The sequence below is a fragment of the Malaya genurostris genome, chromosome 3 (assembly GCF_030247185.1).
Source record: "Malaya genurostris strain Urasoe2022 chromosome 3, Malgen_1.1, whole genome shotgun sequence".
NCBI classification, from domain to species: domain Eukaryota; kingdom Metazoa; phylum Arthropoda; class Insecta; order Diptera; family Culicidae; genus Malaya; species Malaya genurostris.
In genome coordinates, this window is record NC_080572.1 from 190,080,315 (window position 1) to 190,102,618 (window position 22,304).

Genomic DNA, 22,304 nt, shown 5'->3' on the forward strand with positions numbered 1-22,304 from the left:
TTTTCTCTAGCCCTCTTATCGTGCAACAACAATGCCCCAGGGTGTGATAAAATTAAATTCAACTTGCTTAAAAATCTTCCCGATATCGCGAAAAAACGTCTGTTAAACTTGTTCAACAAGTTCGTCGAACAGAACTTTGTTCCTCAAGACTGGAGACAAGTGAGGGTTATCGCTATTCAGAAACCGGACAAACCAGCCTCCAACCACAACTCGTATCGGCCGATTTGAATGCTTTCCTGTATTCGGAAACTGCTGGAAAAAATGATTCTGTTTCGTCTCGATGAATGGATGGAAACAAGTGGCTTGCTTTCAGATACACAATTTGGCTTCCGTAAAGGCAAAGGAACGAACGATTGCCTTGCGCTGCTTTCTACAGAAATTCAAATGGCATTCGCTCACAAGAAGCAAATGGCATCAGTATTCTTGGACATAAAGGGGGCTTTTGATTCAGTTTCCATAAAAATTCTCTCGGAGAAGCTGCACAAGCATGGTCTTTCCCCACATTTGAACAATTTTTTGCACAACTTATTATCGGAAAAGCACATGTTTTTTACACATGAAGACTTGACGACCTCACGAATTAGTTACATGGGCCTTCCCCAGGGCTCATGCCTCAGCCCCCTTCTTTATAACTTCTACGTCAATGACATCGATGAATGTCTTGAAAATTCTTGCACGTTAAGGCAACTTGCAGATGGTGGCGTGGTGTCTATTACAGGATCCAAGTCTACCGACCTGCAAGGACCATTACAAACTACCTTAGACGCTTTGTCTACATGGGCTCTACAGCTAGGTATCGAATTCTCCACGGAGAAAACTGAGTTGGTAGTATTTTCCAGGAAGCGTGAACCTGCACAACTACAGCTTCAACTAATGGGTCAAACCATAGCTCAGGCCTTCACATTCAAATACCTCGGAGTCTGGTTCGATTCCAAAGGTACCTGGGGATGTCACATTAGGTATCTGAAACGAAAATGCCAAAAAAGAATCAACTTTCTCCGTACAGTGACCGGGACTTGGTGGGGAGCTCACCCAACAGATCTTATAAGGCTGTACCAAACAACGATATTGTCAGTGATGGAGTATGGATGTTTCTGTTTCCGTTCAGCCGCGAAGATACACTTTATCAAGCTGGAGAGAGTCCAGTATCGTTGCTTGCGTATTGCCTTGGGTTGTATGCAGTCGACTCATACGGGGAGTCTCGAGGTACTAGCGGGAATTCTACCGCTGAAAAACCGTTTGTGGGATCTCTCATATCGACAACTCATTCGATGTAGCGTCTTAAACCCGTTGGTTATCGATAACTTTGAACGGCTAGTCGAGCTTAACTCTCAGACCCGATTTATGACATTGTACTTTGATTTCATGTCACGTAACAATTATTCTTCTTCATATAATCCTCACAGTGTTCGTTTCTATGATACTTCTAATTCTACGGTGTTTTTCGACACATCCATGAAAGAAGATATTTATGGAATCCCGGATCACGTATGCCCTCAAGTGATCCCAAATATTTTTAATGACAAATTTAGAGAAGTCGACTGTAATAAAATGTTTTACACTGACGGATCACATCTCGACGGGTCCACTGGCTTCGGTATTTTTAATGAAAATTTCACCGCCTCCTATAAACTCAGTGATCCGGCTTCAGTTTACGTCGCAGAACTAGCTGCAATTCAGTATACCCTTGAGATCATTGAAACTTTGCCCACAGACCACTACTTCATTGTATCGGACAGTCTCAGCTCTATCGAGGCTCTTCGCTCAGTGAAGCCTGGAAAGTACTCGCCGTATTTCCTGGGGAAAATACGGGAACAACTGAGTGCTTTATCTGAAAAATCATATCGGATTACCTTGGTTTGGGTCCCATCACATTGTTCCGTAAGGGGCAATGAGATGGCGGACTCACTGGCCAAGGTGGGCGCATTACAAGGTGAAACCTATGAAAGACCAATCTGCTTCAATGAATTTTTCAGTCGTTCTCGTCAAGAGGCACTCGTCAGCTGGCAAACCTCCTGGAATGATGGATATCTAGGACGGTGGTTACATTCCATTATACCGCAGGTATCGACGAAAGCTTGGTTCCGAGGGTTGGACGTGAACCGGGACTTTATTCGCACAATGTCAAGACTTATGTCCAACCACTCTTTGCTCAAAGCGCATCTTCATCGTGTTGGCCTTAGTGAGAGTAATCATTGCGTTTGCGGAGACGGTTATCATGACATCGAGCATGTTGTTTGGGTGTGCTCCGAGTATTGCGACGTCAGACTCCAGCTAATTGATTCCCTTCGGGCCCGAGGTAGACCACCTTATGTTCCAGTCCGTGACGTTTTGGCAACCCGAGATCTCCTTTACATGACCTATCTCTATAACTTCCTCAAAGCTATAAACGTGCAAATCTAGTGCCCTCTCTTTCTCTTTCTTTCTTCTACAGTGGTCCTACCCCAAATGAACTAAACACTGGTCAAGCTGAATTGCTGGAAACCATCCATAAATGACACACCGACATCAAAGTACACCAACAAAGCATCCGAGTCTAGTACAGTCTCTTCCTCGTTACAATCTGGAGAACGTCAAGAACTCGGAAATGAAAAGTGTGTTAAGAAGATGCAAGCTTTTAATGAATGATTTGTAATACCAAAATATGTTCAAAATCAATACAGTATAGGTCCCACCCTCCTGACACTCCTTTACTAACTTTAGGGGAGCAGGTCGCCCCATAATACGGCTTCCACTCATATCCACCTAACAACAAGATAATCGGCCACGTTAAGCTAACGCAAATGAGCCCAATAAAAATTTTATTATAAAAAAAAAATATAGTATTTCAAGATATACGAACTAATCATTAACCTCGTGTCCTAGTTCTTAAATTTCTTCGACAGATCCACAAACAGCTCTTCGTTTCGCTTCTTCGAATGCGAAATTGCTACAATCCAACTATCGTCACAAAATGCGTTTGATGTCAATTAATTGAATTTGTCTTAATTTATAAAAATTTAACGTTTCAAGTCAATGTAACCAAATAAATGAGTGAATCATAAAATCGTTAACACAACCGAGAAACCTTAGTACAAGTTACAACAACCAATCAGACTTTCATCGTTATGACGTAAAGCCGGCCGTGGTTTTGTTTTTCGAGAAAAGTGAAAATCCGCTTGAACTCTTTACCCTGTGTTCGATCACGTTTTTCTCGTAGGCTTTCGATTACCGATTCTATGACGTAGTTATGCATCTCCTCGCTCTAATGTAATTATTTCAACACAGAAATCGGCGGTTGGCAAACGACTTATGTTACGTTCGTGCCCTGCAAATATACTGGTCCCGTGCTGGAACTGCCGCCAATCGTCGAAGCCTAAAATAGAATAAATTAGCTCCCGAGGCTGAACACAGAAATATTTCGATACGAAGTGGTGATACATCGGCCACCGAAGGAAGTTGTTAATTCCCGAGTTTTTGTTTTTTTTTGTACCTGGCTAACGTTCGATAGCCTGGGCAGGACCAGAGGGTATAAACGAAATCGATAAAATAGCTGCTATCATGACACGCTCTTTCGCTTTGTCAAACCAACATACCGCAGCTTCCGGTAAGCGAAACGGATCCGCGACGGTAGGGTAAATGCATCCAATTTTCAAGTGAGTTATTTGTGTTTGTTTTTAAGTAACTCAAAATATTCGATAAACATTCTGCGGCCAAACTATGGAAGATACCGAAATATTCATTGAAAAAGAAACAAGTTATACCAATCGTGTGGCCAATATGGGATTCATCACCCTAGAAAGCATTGTATACACTTTACGGGTAAAATCGTGACAATTTCACCTATCTTTGAATTTCGTCTTTGGTCGAAGAGTACAGCACAGCTTCAATAAAAACGGCAGAAATGCTGTTAACAAATTTGCATTTAATTTTCCATTGGACCTAAATATCTGTAGCTGTGTTTATCCACGTGACAAGGTAAAAGCCGACAAAACATTTTTGTACATTGTGTCGCCCAAGTTGAATTATTCTATTTATTTCGTTATGAATTATCGTCTGGCCAGATGCACAAGGAAGAAATGTTGCATTTTTCTTGAATTCACATGCAGAAACATTAATTTATTTTTGGAGTTTTTGATCCTTACTTCTGAAGCGTCCAGAACCTGCAATCTGGACTTGTTTGATCATTATCTAACAGCATCAACTAATCGGAATCTCTACAAAGCCTTTATAAACAGAACACAATAAATGAGAATTTCCGATTAAACCTCAAGACCCTTTATTTGGTTGTAGGTTTTTAAAAACAGTGCAGCCGTATCGGAAAAATAGAAAAAGGTTTCGTATATACATTCATAAGCCTTTCTGCCGCTGCTTCCGGAACCATTTAATGAACTCCAATTTCAATTATTAAACTTTCAAACGCTCAGGTGATGTTCTAATTCACCTTTCGAACAGCGTGACAAGTAGTCGCCTGCTACTAACAACAGATTATAAGTAATCGCATTCAGCTTCTGAATAATGGATCTAAATTCGAGACCTGAGTTTTAGATTGGATTCTGAACTTATTTTCAGGTTTAAAATTTAGTTGAACAATTCAATGTAAGAACTTAGTTTCAGGATACAGGTTAAGAATTTAAAACTAAGACTCTGGAACTAACTCCTAATTCGTCAATGAATTAAACTTTAGTATAGAAATTAATACTTTGTTACAATTTTGAGAGCGAAGTAATAAATGTGACAACATTCACATAAACAAACAACTAGTACGAACGATGATCGATTTTCGGTAGTGTAAAAGAATCATGTATATTTTATTCGTATTTACGTCCTCCAGTTATGTCTGTGACATTATTCACCCGCTTTTTTATCATCTACCATCAAGACTTACAAGTCTAAACAATTTAATGTACAGTTCTTAAGATTTAACACTTTACTGCTTTTATTCGGTATTTTCTAGCTGTCCACATTCCATAACCTAAGAGAATCATTCCATCGATTTTTTTTTGTCGTACACTCAGGCAAATTGAGTAGTGAAAATCATAAGGCAAATCTTATGATGCATCAAAAATCACTAAAATCACCATTTCAGAAGATTAATATGAAAAATATACCTCTGCAGTATACATCTCATCTATCACTATTATAGTTTTCATACGAACAACTTATGAATTCCACAGTATATGAGAGAAGTTATGTTTGTCATTGAAATTTCGCACAATGTTCCTAAAAATTTCGTATGAATTTCATAAGGCGTTCTATTGGAATTCCAATTTTCGTGACTTCATAAGGCAATCTTATGATTCGCATATAATATTCTTGTGGCTAAAAACCATACGACATCATTATGAAATTCCATATATTTTTTGCCTGAGTGTACTGGATTGCACACAGAAACAGGCTCATACATGCGTTAATATAGCGAACTAAGCAGATTAATATGATACTTTCAATAGGTTTCAAGAAAAAATAAACGAGGATGCTATTTGCGAATCAACAACCCCTCAACCTTTGCCGAATTCCACCGATTCCGGAAAAATTGGAATCAGCTGCAACGAAAGACATCCATCATGCATATCAGTATTGTACATGTGATTTCACACGATGACATCAAACGAACGGTAAATGCAGTCCATCTTTGACGTTTATTGGTGGTTTGTGTACCACGGAATACTGTGGAACGAGATAGAATATTGTAGAATAGAATGAAATAATACAGACTGAACAAATGAGCAAACCACTGATAGCTGTCAAACGATGTTCATCCAGTTAATTTTGTGAGGTTGTGTCGTTTTCATGTGAGACCTGATGGGTGAGATGATCTGTGAGTGAACTTACTTACCTTACCTAACAGCTATAGGCCTGGGGTGTCCTTTGCTGTATCAAGCATATGTCTCCACATAACCCGGCCCATGGCTGCTTGTCGCCAGCCACTCAAGGCACGGATGCTTCTGAGAACACCCTCCACTTGATCGATCCACCTTGCTCGCTGCGCTCCTCTTCTTCTTGTACCAGTCGGATTAGATTCAAGAACCATTTTCACTGGGCTGTCGTCCGACATCCTTATGACATGCCCAGCCCATCGTAGACGTCCGATTTTAGCTGTCCGTCCGGGTGGTTCTCCTAGCAGCTGTTGCAATTCGTGATTCATACGCCGTCTCCACGTTCCGTCTTCCATCTGCACTCCGCCATAGATGGTCCTCAGTAACTTTCTTTCGAAAACACTGGTCCTCTGCCAGCATAGTCCAGGTCTCGTGGCCATAGAGAACAACCGGTCTAATGAGCGTTTTGTAGATGGTCAATTTCGTGCGGTTGCGTACTTTTCTCGATCGGAGGGTTTTTCTGAGTCCAACGTACGCACGATTCCCTGCCAAAATACGTCTCTGTATTTCTCTGCTGGTATCATTATCGGCGGTCACCAGTGAGCCCAAATACACGAACTCGTCAACCACCTCGATATCGTCACCGTCTATCAATATTCGTGGTGGGAGGCGTAGTGTTTCTTCTCTAGAGCCTCTTCCTCTCATGTATTTTGTTTTCGACGCATTTATGGCCAGTCCGATACGCCTAGCTTCAGCTTTCAGTCCGATGTAGGTTTCCGTCATCTTCTCAAGGTTACGTGTCACAATATAAATATCGTAAGCGAAGCCAAAAAGTTGTACGGACTTTCGGAAGATCGTGCCACTCGTGTCGATCCTCGCTCTTCGAATCACACTTTCCAGGCAATATTGAACAAGATACAAGAAAGTCCATCACCTTGACGTAGCCCTCTCCGAGATTCGAAGGGACTCGAGAGCGTCCCAGATACTCGGACGTAGCACATCACTCTATCCATCGTTGCTTTGACCAATCGCGTCAGTTTATCTGGGAAACCGTATTCGTGCATTATCTGCCATAGCTGTTCTCGATCGATTGTGTCGTATGCTGCTTTGAAGTCAATGAATAGGTGATGCGTGGGTACGTTGTATTCACGACACTTCTGGAGTACTTGTCTTATCGCGAATATGTGATCCCTAGTGGCGCGGGCTCCAGTAAATCCCGCTTGGTACGGCCCTACGAATTCCTTAGCTATTGGTGATAGACGACGGCAAAGGATTTGGGAGAGTACATTGTAGGTGGCGTTCAGCAATGTGATTGCGCGGTAATTGCAACAGTCTAGCTTATCGCCCTTTTTGTAGACGGGACATACCACCCCATCCATCCATTTCTGCGGTAGAATCTCCTTCTCCCAAATCCTAGAAATCATTCAGTGCAGCGCTCTAGCCAGTGCCTCTCCTCCATGTTTGAGCAGCTCGCCTGGCAACTGATCGTTGCCCGCGGCTTTGTTGTTCCTCAGCTTGCCGATCTCCTCACTTATCTCCGACAGATCAGGGGCTGGGAGTCTGTCGTTGGCTGAGCGTGCACCCAGATTGATTCCTGTACCGATCTCTGTACCTTGTGCTTCGCCATTCAGATGTTCGTCATAGTACTGCTTCCACATGTCGATCACCTCACGTTCGTTCGTGAGAAGGTTACCGCTGGTATCTTTGCACATTTCGGCCTGTGGCGTGTAGCCTCTACGTAAGCGGTTCACCTTCTCATAGAACTTCCGTGTGTCATTTGCGCGGTACAACTTCCATCGCTTCGCGATCTTGGTCTTCCTGGTGGCGCTTTTTCTTCCGGAAAACCGTGTTCTGTCTGTTCCGCGCCTATCTGTGTCGTTCCTCGTTCGCTCTAGTGCGGTGTTGCAGCATCCTCGCCCTTGATGCATTCTTCTCTTCGACTAACTGCTGACATTCGCCGTCAAACCAGTCATTTCCTCGATTCGATAACCTCGTACTTAGAACGGTTGAAGCAGTGCTACTCACGGCGGACCTTATGTTCCTCCAGCCGTCTTCAAGAGTCGCTGCGCCAAGCTGCTGCTCTTCGTAGCACTAGCTCCAGTTGTTGCGCGTATTCCTCTACAGTACGAATGCTACGTAGCTGCTCGAGATTGAGTCCCGGCGTTCCTGTGCGACGAGTATTGTGCACCGTCGATAGTATTGAGCGCATACAAACCGCGACAAGGTAGTGGTCAGAATCAATATTGGCACTGCGGTAGGTGCGGACATTGATGACGTCGGAGAAGAATCGCCCGTCGATGAGAACGTGGTCGATTTGATTTTCCGTATGTTGATCAGGTGATCTCCTGGTGGCTTTGTGGATATCTTTGCGGGGGAAGAAGGTGCTTCGAACTACCATTCCTCGGGAGGCTGCAAAGTTTACGCGTTGTTGACCGTTGTCGTTTGTTACCGCGTGCAGGCTCTCCAGCCCGATCACGGGCCTGTACATTGCCTCCCGGCCTACCTGAGCATTCATGTCGCCGATGACTAGTTTTACATCCCGCCGTGGGCAGCTATCGTAGGTTCGTTCCAGCTGCGCGTAAAATGCTTCCTTCTCATCATCGGGTCTCGTCTCATGTGGGCAGTGCATGTTGATGATGCTGTAATTGAAGAAACGGCCCTTTTTTCAATACACACATTCTATCACTGATTGGCTGCAACCCAATCACGCGCTGGCGCATCTTGCCCTACAATACAAATCCCGTTCCTAGAACGTTGGTTGTGCCACAGCTCTGGTAGAAGGTAGCCGCTCGATGCCCACTTTTCCACACCTTCTGTCCCGTCCAACAAAGTTCCTGCAGTGCTACGACATCGAAGCCGCGGATTAGAAGCTCATCATGCAGCATTCGGTCGTATCCTGGGAAGCCAAGCGATTTGCAGTTCCATGTGCCAAGCTTCCAATCGTAGTCCTTATTTCGTCGCGTAGGTCTTTGCCGATTATTCCGAGTCGTACTTATATCCTGATTATTCGTAACAAGTGTTTTCCGGGCGGCTTGTTAGGCCTGCACCAACCTCCTGTCTCGCCGGAGGGCCATCGTGTCAGCACTGTTTAGAGTCCCACACTAACACAAGGACGGTAATCAGCCGCTCCTAACATGGAGAACAGACGCTGTTTCGAGCCGCCCCAACATGGGGAACAGACGCTCGAGTAGGCTTGCCCGCATGCCTACGCTGTATCTTATACTCTCAATCATTCAAATGCAATCGAATCATTTTTTTGGAATAGAATAATTCAAATTGTTAAGCGAAAAATTTATTTTCGGCAGTGTTTTTTGTTTTGTTTATCATTCTTCGAAAAAATGATGTATAAAACACTTTTAGGGTTCATTTGAAACTATCACTTTGCTGAAGGTAGTATGTTGCTACGTTCTGACGTTTCAACAGTTAGAAACAACAGGCAATTTGAACACTGATTTAAATGAGTCAAAAAAATATATTTTAAGATTACCTCTAAGATTTTTCTTTAAACTTTCCATATTTCATGTTCTTTCAGTAACCGTATAAGATTGTTTTTTATCGATCTGGCATCTGTTGAATATTGATATTAGAAGGTTGACTAGTTTTTGATGAAAAAACAATCATAATTTTAGAATGGTAGCTTATATTGAAAAACTTAGTTGGGCAAAGTTATGCGCAATAATTAGCTTGACAACTCTTCGCAAAACAATTTTCTCGTAAAACTACTCACGAAAAAGTTAGAATAAAATAAGTGATTTTTTAGGAGCCACTGATTTCTTCATCAAAGTTGCTCAAAATAATATTCCTTACAACTGTAAAGTGCAACATTTTTACCTTTTTTACCTTTTTTTATATATATAAAAAATAGGTATAGAATTCGCTCAAACTTTCGAAAATTTTTCCGAGGCCCGGAGGGCCGAATGACATATACCAATCGATTCAGCTCGACAAACTGAGCAAATGTCTGTGTGTGTGTGTGTGTATGTGTGTGTGTCTGTATGTGTGTTGTCAACTAAGAGGTCGAGATCTCAGAGATGGCTGGACCGATTTTGATCAAACTAGTCGCAAATGAAAGGTCTCCCCGTCACCCAAAACGCTATTGAATGGTTTTGAGATCGGATGTTTACTTTTTGAGTTATTCGAAGTTTTATGTCAAAATTTTCAGTTTTTTGACAGTATCTGTCACAATTGACCTTGAAAACAGAATATGTTTTCAGACTAAGATTCCGCACGATAATACCTATCCAACAAGCCATAGATTGTTAAAATCCGTCCATTTTTAACGTAGATATCGAAATTTTTGTGTAAACGACTTTTCCCCCTATTCCAGCAGTAGGAGTTTTGAGCGCTGTATGACAAAGCAATGCTTGGGAGCAACGGAAAACACGATTTTTTATTCTGTTACATACAATTGTTTCTAAGTACCAAAAAGACTGTGTACAGCATCCTTTTCCATGACATTTAGCCTCGGACCGATTTTAGCACGGCTCGTTTTTGGCAACATAATCGTTCGAATATGACATATATAAACCAGATGATGGCAGATTTTTTTTTAATTATATTGTTTTAAACTACTTACAGCAATAAACGCTGGAAGAACATAACATCCATATACCATTCGAATCAGTTCGTCGAGATCAGCAAATGCGTGTGTGACAAATAATTTCACTCAATTTTCTCGGAAAATTTCTTTTCTACAAATTCAGATTCATACGAAAAGTCGTATGCTACCAAACAAAGTTCCTAAATTATGTTTGGTTCCGACCTCTGGTTCCGGAACTACAGGATGATATGCGAAACGAAATCAAAATTGTGTAACTCATTCTTCTCGTAGATGGCTGAACCGATCTAAGATTTAAATGAAATCTAAGAATCATCTAAGATTCAAATGAAAAGTTTTAAGATTCTATAAAACATCTTGCTCTTCAGTCAGATCCAACTTCCGGTTTCGGGGATACAGGGTGATTGGTATAAAAATGTCTATTCCACATAAATTAATCAGGTTTATCGGGTTAGCAGATTTGGATAGCCGATAAAAAAAATTAACTTTTTGTCGATTCAGAAGGCACCTAAAAATTTAATTCGTGCTATGATTTCTCAAAGATGTCTTCACTGATTTTCAAATATTTTGAAACAAATGTAAACTATACAGCTATTCAGGAGAATTTATCTGACTTCGGCCATACCGATTTTAGAATCGTTTCTCAAAGCTCAATCGTTTTTTAAAAAAAGGCTAATCAAATATCAGAAACAAAAATTCAAATTAAAATAAACTTATATACAAAATTAATTAATTTTATCCAATTATGACTTCCGGTTCTCGAATTACATGATAATGAATTTTCAAAATTCAAACCGATATAGAAGATGGGATTGAGCTTCAAAGTTGGACTCAAAACTGTTGTAATTTATTCGTCATATGGCCATACGAATCGGTTTGGGTTATGCTGGTTCCAGAATACCGGCTCTGGAAGTACCTTAAATTACCGTAAACTCTAAAGTGGAACTTACATATCATGGCATCTTTAATCGATTATCACACTTCTAGATTTAAATTCGATCCGATTTGCAGTTTCGACATTACAGAGTAATGAGTGATTAAAATCTCAAATTGTCGCTTAAATAAAACGGTCATTAAAATAAAGTCATGAAAACTTAAACACCGAAGAATATTCATGCAAAAAACACATGCAGATTGGTAAAAAAAAGGTATCATCTCACTGCTAGGTGGATTAAACACGTTTTTAAATTCAATTAAGAAAGCTAGTTTCCTGATTTCTATTCAAACATAGACCACCCTAATACCTTTTTACATCAAAAGATGCACCAGTTAATTGCGAACAAGTGTTGTAAAGAGATCTACTATAAAAAAATAAGTTATGATAGCGAAAATGTTTTTGTCTCACTAATATCCCGTTTGGGACCACTGTGCATTGTATTCGTTCTTCATTTCATTTCAGTCCGGTTTAGCCCCGTGATTCCAGAAATATTGGACTTTGGGTTGGGTTGGCACATTTTTCCAAACCAAAAATTTGGAATTGTAGCTAAAAATTGAAGATACACAACACAAAACTTGGATCAAAATCTAGTAGTAATGGATGTTTTTTTTTAAATTTCCAAAAATTCTATCTCCTTTTTAGAGTCACTTTAAAATAACTTTAGCCAGAAAAAAGTTATTTGCCTTGTACAACTAGTGTCTCGAAGACACAAAAACTACCCATTTTTCCTACTAATTTTGGTTTTCGGACCGCTATACATACGCTAGTTTGTGCTCGATACGAGGTGCCAACCCTTTCGATACACAACACCAAACGAAGGATTTACAATCTATAAGATTTCCTGTATATCTGTCAACAGATAGCCGGTCGGTTGCCGGCGGCATAATCCACTCTAGTTCATAATTGATTTTTCAAACAACTTCCAGGTACCATCAGTTTGGGTATCAACTTGAAAATCAACCGAACGATACGTTTTCTATATGTTTCACGTGAAAAGGCTGTCGCGAACTGATTACCGAGCCGATATTATTTTTATTGTTTTATTGAATCTTACGACCGGAACCGTCCGATCGGCGATGTAATCAGTCAATTACGCTGCTGACCGATCGTGGTGCGCTCTAGTCGAAGATACACTTGGCTCAACCGGGACTTACGAGCGACTAAATTTGTATGAACGAAACTCGTTTCGTTGGTTGGAAAAAAAAACTATCAATTTTTATCGGTTTACCATTAAGCATTAAATAATGTCGAATTTTTTTTCTCGACATACTGAACCACTGATCGATAAACGAGTTAAGCTGATTAAATATCTGTTGCATTTCTGGCAGAACTACGTTACCGAGATACGGAGCAAAAATCTGGTTGCACAACTAAGCCGTATCTATTACGCAAACAATATTAATCCCTGAAAGATGCAGGGCCTGTCGATAAACTCGGGAGCACCGGGTTGAAATTATACTATACCAAGAGAGTTCACGCATCGAGTAAAGCCATATGAATAAATTACGCATAATTATCAACTGTCTCGACGGGCATAAAATTTCACGTCGTACGTGCTCGGAAGTTTCGGTCGCCCCACTCCTGCCCAAGGAGCGAACCAGCGGACCAGCAGCCATGAACGATACCGCATCGAATGGATCCGCTGCATTCGACAGCGGTGTCTGGCTCTGAGGCCTTCGAAGCCTGCAAAATGAAAGATTATAACCTAGACTTGGATTATAATTGGTCATTCGGTTTGATTGGATTTAGACGACCTTCCCGGGCCCAGTCTCCTCCTACCTTCGCAGTTGACGCAGTTCGCCTCTACAGGCAGTAGTAGCTCAGTTAACATCGATGACAACGGCAATGACGTAGAATGGCTCTAGCTCTTATAATTTAAGAACTGTACAATAATGTAAGCAGATTACAGTTGAAGGGAAATATCAAATTTAACTGCATAAATACTGTGTGTGTGCGCGCACACGTGGTGGGGCGTCGCGTTTACCACGTGGTTGCCATTTAACGGACGTCTATCAATTCTGGCGAATTGTACAATGAACGAAAGATTAAGGTCACACTCATTAGAGTACACCTGTGAAGAGTGACTCACACCGACAAACCAGGAACGTTTTGGACGATGTTTGGCCAGTTAGATTTGTATGATCAAATAAGCACTGTTTGTTTTACTTTGTTCTATTTTCCGTTAGATGAGTCTAATGATGGATAGGTCTCATCAAGTTTTTATTAACAGCTTTTGCTACAGTATTTATCCAATTGTTATCCTATTTGAAATTCAGAATTTTATCTTATGAAATAATATAACGAAACGCCAATCTTCCATTTCTGTCATTCCTGGTTTTATCCGAAACAACCGTTTGTTGATCACAACATTCCAAGAAGAAGCAAACCGCAACTCAAGTCGTCATCATAATCATCATCATCGGAAGCTGTGGGAAGCTCGTTACAGACGCTCACGGCCACAGGGACTACTGGTTCAGCCACGGAAAAGTCCGTTTAAAACCGCTTACCATTGAGGGGATTGAGGCACACTGCATCATCTGTAATGATCTCCGTTTGGCCCCGCTCGGTTGTTGCTCAAACAAATCCGAATCGGTTCGATGACCAATGGCCAAGCGGCAATCGTTTGTTCCTTCGTTCGACGCTATTTGATTGCGCACCGCGGCAACGACAAGGGCTCCCAGTAAATGCAGTAATCATCGGTCCGGCATAAATTTGATTTTGGTCATGTTTTACATCATGCACCCGGGAGGCCAAACGCCGAGGGCTCCCAGAGTGCTTTGCGCAGTAGTGTATGATTAGCGGGAGGGAAAGTTATGTGCTTAGAGCTTCAAGCATTACCATATGCTCAATTAGAATCTATGGGCGATGCGAAAGTGTGGCCCGAGGGAGGAGATTTGCGCACAGTTTTATATGCAAATTGTATAACATCTAATTGGCTTGATTTTATAATGTTCTTTTCATCGCTAATGTAGTTTCGTTTTTTTTTTTTTTTTTGTTTTCAGAGTACTACTGATTTGATGTAATGCAAGGTAAAATTTTTCAGTTCAGTTTGTTCTTAATTACAAAAAAAAACTAGATCCCAATAAATAGATAACACGTAGAAAGCGCTTCACGGAAAACATAATTTGTTACCGCTATCGTGACTAAAAGTCACAGAATAAAATACGCTGGCATTGCATGAAATATATTGTTGACAGTGCTGTACAACTTCCTTCAATTCAATTGGAATCAACGATCACTCCACTACAGTAAACTTCATATTTTTGCACCCAACCTTCGCTGCCGTGCCGAACGGGCAGCATTTAGTTCCATTCGTTTCTCTCTCTACCGAAGCTCAATTTATCTCTTGAAGTAACAAAATATCTCTTACAATTGAATAAGAGAGCGGCCTTCAAGTGAGGTTCATGTAACAGATCGGCCGAAAAGTTCGTATCGTTTCTATGAGAGGGCGCCACTAGAATTAAATCCATACCATTTTCAGTTAGTACCAACCTTCAAAAGATACGTGTATAAATTTGACAGCTGTCTGATTAATAGTTTGTGAGATATTGCATTTTGAGTGAAGCTACTTTTGTTATTGAGAAAAAAAATGGAAAAAAGGAATTTCGTGTGTTGATGAAACACTACTTTTTGATGAAAAAAAGTGTCGCCGATACCAAAAAATGGCTTGATGAGTGTTATCCAGACTCTGCACCGGGCGAAGCAACAATTCGTAAGTGGTTTGCAAAATTTCGTACTGGTCATATGAGCACCGAAGACGATGAACGCAGTGGACGTCCAAAAAAGGCTGTTACCGATGAAAACGTGAAAAAATCCACAAAATGATTTTCAATGACCGTAAAGTGAAGTTGATCGAGATAGCTGACACCCTAAAGATATCAAAGGAACGTGTTGGACATATTATTCACGAAAATTTGGATATGAGAAAGCTTTGTGCAAAATGGGTGCCGCGTGAGCTCACAATCGATCAAAAACAACAACGAATTGATGATTCTGAGCAGTGTTTGGAGCTGTTATATCGAAATGAAACCGATTTTTTTCGTCGATATATAACAATGGACGAAACATGGCTCCATGACTTCACTCCGGAGTCCAATCGACAGTCAGCTGAGTGGACTGCACGCGATGAACCGAACCCAAAGCGTGGAAAGACTCAACAATCGGCCGGTAAGGTTATGGCGTCTGTATTTTGGGATTCGCATGGTATAATTTTCATCGACTACCTTGAAAAGGGAAAAACCATCAACAATGACTATTATATAGCGTTATTAGATCGTTTGAAGGACGAAATTTCAAAAAACGGCCTCATTTGAAGAAGAAAAAAGTTTTGTTTCATCAAGACAATGCACCGTGTCACAAGTCGATGAAAACCATGCTGAAATTGAACGAATTGGGCTTCGAGATGCTCCCTCATCCACCGTATTCTCCAGATTTGGCCCCCAGTGACTTTTTCCTGTTCTCAGACCTCAAGAGAATGCTCGCTGGTAAAAAATTTAGAAGCAATGAAGAGGTAATCGCTGAAACTGAGGTCTATTTTGAGGCAAAGGACAAATTGTACTACAAAAATGGTATCGAAAAGTTGGAAGATCGCTATAATCGCTGTATCGCCTCTGATGGCAATTAGGTTAAATAATAAAAACGAATTTTGGCAAAAAATGTGTGTTTCTATTAAACGATACGAACTTTTCAGCCGAACTGTTAAACATTCGAATTGGTACAAGATTATGGATGAAAGATAAACCAGGCCTGATAACTCAAATATCAATTGCAAAATAAACATAAATTAGGGGAAGATGGGGTAAAACGGACCCCCGAGGCATTATGCACCTTGTGCTTTTCTCAAAAGTTACCAATTTTTTTCACTGAAATTTTAATGAAACTGAAAGTTCGCCATAACAACAGATTACTATAAAATTTTTGTAGCGATGGTTCAATCATATCTGGAAAACTTTTAAAAAACCAATTATGTCTCTGTTATAAGTAATTTTTGATGTTCGTTTCATAGTAATTTTCTAGGGTGAGGAAGACGATTTTAATTTTGTAACCAGTATTGTGTGAGGTAAAATGCTCAATAATTCGCTTACAACAATTATCCATAAGTTAACAATTTAATGAATAATAGTGAACAATCTTCCACCTTGAAAATATCTCGTCAACGAAAAGTCTAAAGCTTTCTTTAAATAAGAAGAAGAAGCTTTATGAAAGTGCATATTGCTCCGTGGATGTCATGAGCTTTAAGGGCTGAGGACAGTACCGTAAGGTGGTAGGTTTTTTGCCATTTTCCCGTTTCAAATTAAATTTTCTTGGAGACGGTGCAGAATAACACATGAATCAATAAGTCCCGAGACTAAAGCAGAAATGGCGCTCGTAGTAAACCAGTAACCACGACTTTCTAGAGTACTAACCTTTGCTTGAAACGGGTCAAAATTTTAAGTCGATCCGACCAGAAACAGCTGAGTTATCGAGGTTGGAGTAAAGTCGTTTTGTAGATTGTTTAAAAAATGGAAAATATCGAGTTTCGTGTTCTGATAAAACATTGTTTTTTAATGGGTAAAAACACCGTGCAAGCGAAGCAATGGATTGAAAAATGTTATCCGGACTCTTGTCCATCAAAAGCAACGATTTATCGGTGGTTCGCCGAGTTTAAACGTGGTCGTCCCGACACAAATGACGCGGAACGCTCGGGTAGACCTGTGGAAGCCGTTACACCGGAAAATAGGAGTGAAGTGACAAAAAATATAATGAAAGATCGTAAAGTGAAGCTCCGTTAGATTGCTGAGATGACACAGATATCATATGGAAGTGTATTTACTATCCTTCATGAAAAATTGAGCATGAAAAAGGTTTTTTCCAAGTGGGTGTCGGGATTGCTTTCGATGGAACAAAAACAGCAACGAGTCACCCTGCCACAAGTCGATGAAAACAATGGCGAAATTGAACGAATTGGGCTTTGATCTGCTTCCCCACACCTCATACTCGCCAGATTTAGCCCCCAGTGACTACTGGCTCTTTGCTGATCTTAAAAAAATGCTCCAGGGAAAAAGGTTTGGCTCAAATGAGGAGGTCATCGCTGAAACTGGAGCTTATTTTGAAGCGAAAGATAATTTTTTTTATAAACATGGTATTGAAAAATTGGAAAAACGTTGGAACCATTGTTGATGAATAAAAAAAATTTTGCAAAAAAAATGTTGTTTCCATTGTTAGTCTCGGGACTTATTGATCCATGTGTTATAGAAAAACCCACCTGACAATGTCTTCGAAATTTAGTTGAGAATATTCTGTGAAATTTTCAGAATGATTCATTGAGTTTAGCGGTCGTGTTGTATTTTTTTCTGACTGAAGAACTGCTGAAAATTGGAACTCTCGGAAATGCATACCTCTACTTGTTCATCGAAGATCTCGGCTTTGGAAGCTTGTATCATAAATCTACCGTGACAAAGTCTAGATAATTTAGTTTAGATGCGATTGGTACATAAAAACATATATGATGTCGCGATATAAATAAAGTCTTGTATTTTTCTGTGAAACAAAGTCAGTTTCAATGCATCCGTAATTTTTTTCGCTTTGGTTTCCTGATAGCATTCTGAAAAAGGAGAGACAAATAATATTGGCTCGACAAGGCTGCCAAACACACAGACATTCAATCTTTGTGAAAGTTGAATATTTTTTCATTGTTCATTGGAATCCATGTAATGTCCAACCCATACGATAGATTAATGTGATAAAACTTCTCATCAAAATAATAAAATGTATGCTGGCAACCCGGTATAGTTTGCTTATATGCGAGAGAGTACAAGAGAAATACGATGAGCAAAGGAAATTGAGCGAGCCAAGTGGTCGATTTAAAACTCAACTCGCGACCCTCTGTCCTCAGACCTTAATCCGTTGTTTCGAGGGATGTTTACCCGTTGTTTAAGATCATCCTGCCTCTACGTTCAGATAATCGTCACTTCGTGTAATTTAGAATGTATATTTTTCATGTTTCCACGATCGGGCGTCATGCCCCGCATATATTTCATTATACAATTTTTAAGGGATTTGGAAAATAAAATATTTCATGTAATTTTCAATGCATTCAGCGAATATTTGTACGTAATTTTGAGAAATAATGATTACGGAAGATAGTCATGCATGAAACTCTTCCGTGTTATTCTCTATAGTTAAGATATAGCTACATTTCCTTAGGGGGTGCATTTTACCCCATCTACCCCTAATTGTCCCCTTTTTCAATTTTCATTTTTAATATTTCAAAACACATCTCAATACAATTCAAACAGAGGCAATTATCGATTTTAACTTGCTGGTAATATTTGAAAACTCCAATGAGAACCGCCACCCTCTGTTTATCATTATGGTCGGAGAGAGCTTTGTGTTATCGTTTTTCCCGAAACGAAATCCTGGGTACGGGCCTGATCGTAACGGTAAGTTGTTTTTTTATCAGCTGTGCGAGAATTGGAAGCATTTTTTTTTTGGCAAAATTGTGATTACACTTCCATTTGGACACTCAGAGCGTGATGCATAATCGGTGTTTGCCCGCCAAATTTAGCGTAACAGTCAATAAAGGTTAATTTGTTTGCAGCTAAGCCTAGATTATGCTTATATTTTCTCAGAAATGGCAAGTTTGAAGATCAACTGGCTATGACTACTGGTCCGGAGATATGATGGTATAACTGACGTAACCAACAAAACGTGTTGTTTTTTTCCTCGCGATTTTCTCAGAAAAGCCATTGGGTTCGAAAATCAAATGGCTGGCTCTTTCGGTTCCTGGGATATAATGGTCTAAGTGACGTAAGCGACAAAACATTTTGTTTTTTTACCTTTTTTTATAAATATAAAAAATAGGTATAGAATTCAAGCTCAAACTTTAGAAAAAATTTCCGAGGCCCGGAGCGCCGAATGTCATATACCAATCGATTCAGCTCGACGAACTGGGCAAATGTCCGTGTGTGTGTGTATGTGTGTGTGTCTGTATGTGTGTTGTCAACTAAGAGGTTGAGATCTCAGAGATGGCTGGACCGATTTTGATCAAACTAGCCGCAAATAAAAGGTCTCCCCGTCACCCAGAACGCTATTGAATGGTTTTGAGATCGGATGTTCACTTTTTGAGTTATACGAAGTTTTATGTCGAAATTTTCAGTTTTTCGACAGTATCTGTCACAATTGACCTTGAAAACATAATATATTTTCAGATTTAGATTCCCCACGGTAATACCTATCCAACAAGCCATAGATTGTTAAAATCCGTCCATTTTTAACGGAGATATCGAAATTTTTGTGTAAGCGATTTTCCACCATATTCCAGCAGTAGAAGTTCTGAGCGCTGTATGGCAAAGAAAGGCTTGTGAGTAACGTAAAACACGATTTCTTATACTGTTACATACAATTGTTTCTAAGTACCAAAAAGATTGTGTACAGCATCCTTTTTCATGACATTTTTCCTCGGACCGATTTTAGCACGGTTCGTTTTTGGCAACAAAATCGTTCGAATATGACAGACATATTGGAAAGATGGCAGTACTTCCGAATTCAGAACAATTTCATAATTATATTGATTTAAACTACTCACAGTAATAAATTCTAGAAGAACATAACACCAATATACCATTCGAATCAGTTCGTCGAGATAGCAAATGCGTATGTGACAAATAATTTCACTCAATTTTTTACCTTTTTTTCGAAGATGACTCAACCGTTTTCTACAAACTCAGATTCAATTTTCATTTTTAATATTTCGAAAATTCGTATGCTCCTAAACAAGGTTCCTGAATTATGTTTGGATCCGACTTCTGGTTCCGGAACTACAGGATGAAACGAAATTAAAATTGTGTAACTCATTTTAATCGTAGATGGTTGAACCGATCTAAGATTCAAATGAAATCTAAGAATCATCTAAGATTCGTTGATTTGAATAGTCGACAACCACATAAACTTATTTCAGTTTTAGTGGTATTCAGTTTTCGATTTGGAAGGCATCAAACAATTTAACTCGTACTACGATTTCTCAAAGATGTCTATACTGATTTTTAAACATATTGAAACAAATGTAAACTAATCAGGTGAATTTGTCTGACTTCGGCTACACCGATTTTCGAATTCCGGCTCCAGTATCAAATCGTTTCTCAAAGCTCAATCGTTTTCTCAAATAAAGCCAAATCGAATTTCAGAAAAAAATTCAAATTAAAATAAACTTATAGTCCCACACAAAATTAATTAATTTTATTCAATGCTGACTTCCGATTCTGGAATTACAGGAGGATGAATTTTTAAAATTCAAACCGATATAGAAGATGATAATCCCGAAAAGCTTGAAAGTTAGACTCAAAACTATTGCAATTTATTCATCATATGGCCATACGAATCGGTTTGGGTTATGCTGGTTCCTGAATACCGGCTCTGGAAGTACCTTGAATTACCGTATATTCTAAAGTGGAACTTACTTCGACATATCATGGATTGTTAGATCGATTGTCCCACTTTTAGATAGATCACTCATTAAAATGTCAAATTGCAGCTTTAAACGACGGTCATTAAAATAATGTCATGAAAACCGAAGAATAATCATGAAAAAAACACATGCGGATTGAAAAAAAAAAGTATCACTGCTAGGTGGATTAAAGACGTTTTTTATAAATATAAAAAATAGGTATAGAATTCAAGCTCAAACTTTAGAAAAATTTAGAATGTCATATACCAATCGATTCAGCTCGACGAACTGAGCAAATGTCCGTGTATGTATGTGTGTGTGTCTGTATGTGTGTTGTCAACTAAGAGGTCGAGATCTCAGATATGACTGGACCGATTTTGATCCAACTAGTCGCAAATGAAAGGTCTTCCCGTCACCCAAAACGCTATTGAATGGTTTCAGTTGTTTTACAGTATCTGTGTAAAATCTGGTCAAAACTTTCAGTTGTTTTACAGTATCTGTCACAATTGATCTTGAAAACAGAATATATTTACAGACTTAGATTCTGCACGGTAATACCTATCCAAAAAGCCATAGATTGTTAAATTCCGTCTATTTTTAACGGAGATATCGAAATTTTTGTGTAAGCGACTTTTTCCCCTATTCCAGCAGGTAGAAGTTTTGAGCGCTGTGGTTCCGGAACTACAAGATGATATGTCAAACGAAATTAAAACTATGTAACTCATTTTTCTCGTAGATGGCTGAACCAATCTGAGATTCAAATGAAATCTACAAATCATCTAAGATTCAAATGAAAAGTTTTAAAATTCTATAAAACATCTTGTTTTTCGGTCAGATCCAACTTTCGGTTTCGGAGATACAGGGTGATTAGTATAAAAATGTCTATTTCACATAAATTAATCAGGTTTATCGGGTTAGCAGATTTGGATAGTCGATAACCAAATAAATTTATTTTTTGGTTGTATTCAGTTTTCGTTTCGGAAGGTACCCAAAAATTTAATTCGCACTACGATTCCTCAAAGATGTCTACATTGATTTTCAAACATTTTGAAACAAATGTAAACTATACAGCTTCTCAGGTGAATTTGTCTGACTTCGGCTACACCGAATTTCGAATTCCAATTCCAGTATCGAATCGTTTCCCAAAGCTCAAACAAGTCAGAAACAAAAGTTCAAATTAAAATAAATCCAATTTTATCCAATTCTAACCTCCGATTCTGGAATTGTAGGATGATGAATTTTTTAAATTCAAACCGGTATAGAAAATGACAATCCCGAAAAGCTTTAAAGTTGGACTCAAAAATATTGCAATTTATTCGTTATATGGCCATACGAATCGGTTTGGGTTATGCTGGTTCCTGAATACCGGCTCTGGAAGTACCTTTCATTACCGTAAACTCTGAAGTGGAACTTACTTCGACATATCATGGAATGTTTAATCGATTGTTATACTTTTAAATTCAAATTCGATCCGATTTTGCAGTTTCGACATTACAGAGTAATGAGTGATTAAAGTCTCAAATTGCCACTTAAAACGACGGACATTAGAATAATGTCATGAAAACTGAAACACCGAAGAATATTAAT

The 22,304-nt window shown here is 39.4% G+C and overlaps 1 protein-coding gene across 5 annotated transcripts in view; it reads left to right on the top strand.

The window, feature by feature from the left end:
- LOC131438472 (uncharacterized) overlaps positions 1–22,304 on the top strand; it is a 378,932-nt gene that overhangs the window by 114,199 nt on the left and 242,429 nt on the right. For 3 of the 5 annotated variants that reach the window (XM_058608527.1, XM_058608530.1, XM_058608529.1), the window contains one exon: positions 14,296–14,322. The exons of the other annotated variants lie outside the window; for them this stretch is intronic. The gene's annotated coding sequence lies outside the window, so the exon portion shown is untranslated. The remainder of the gene's footprint in view (positions 1–14,295; positions 14,323–22,304) is intronic. 5 annotated transcript variants of the gene reach the window in all.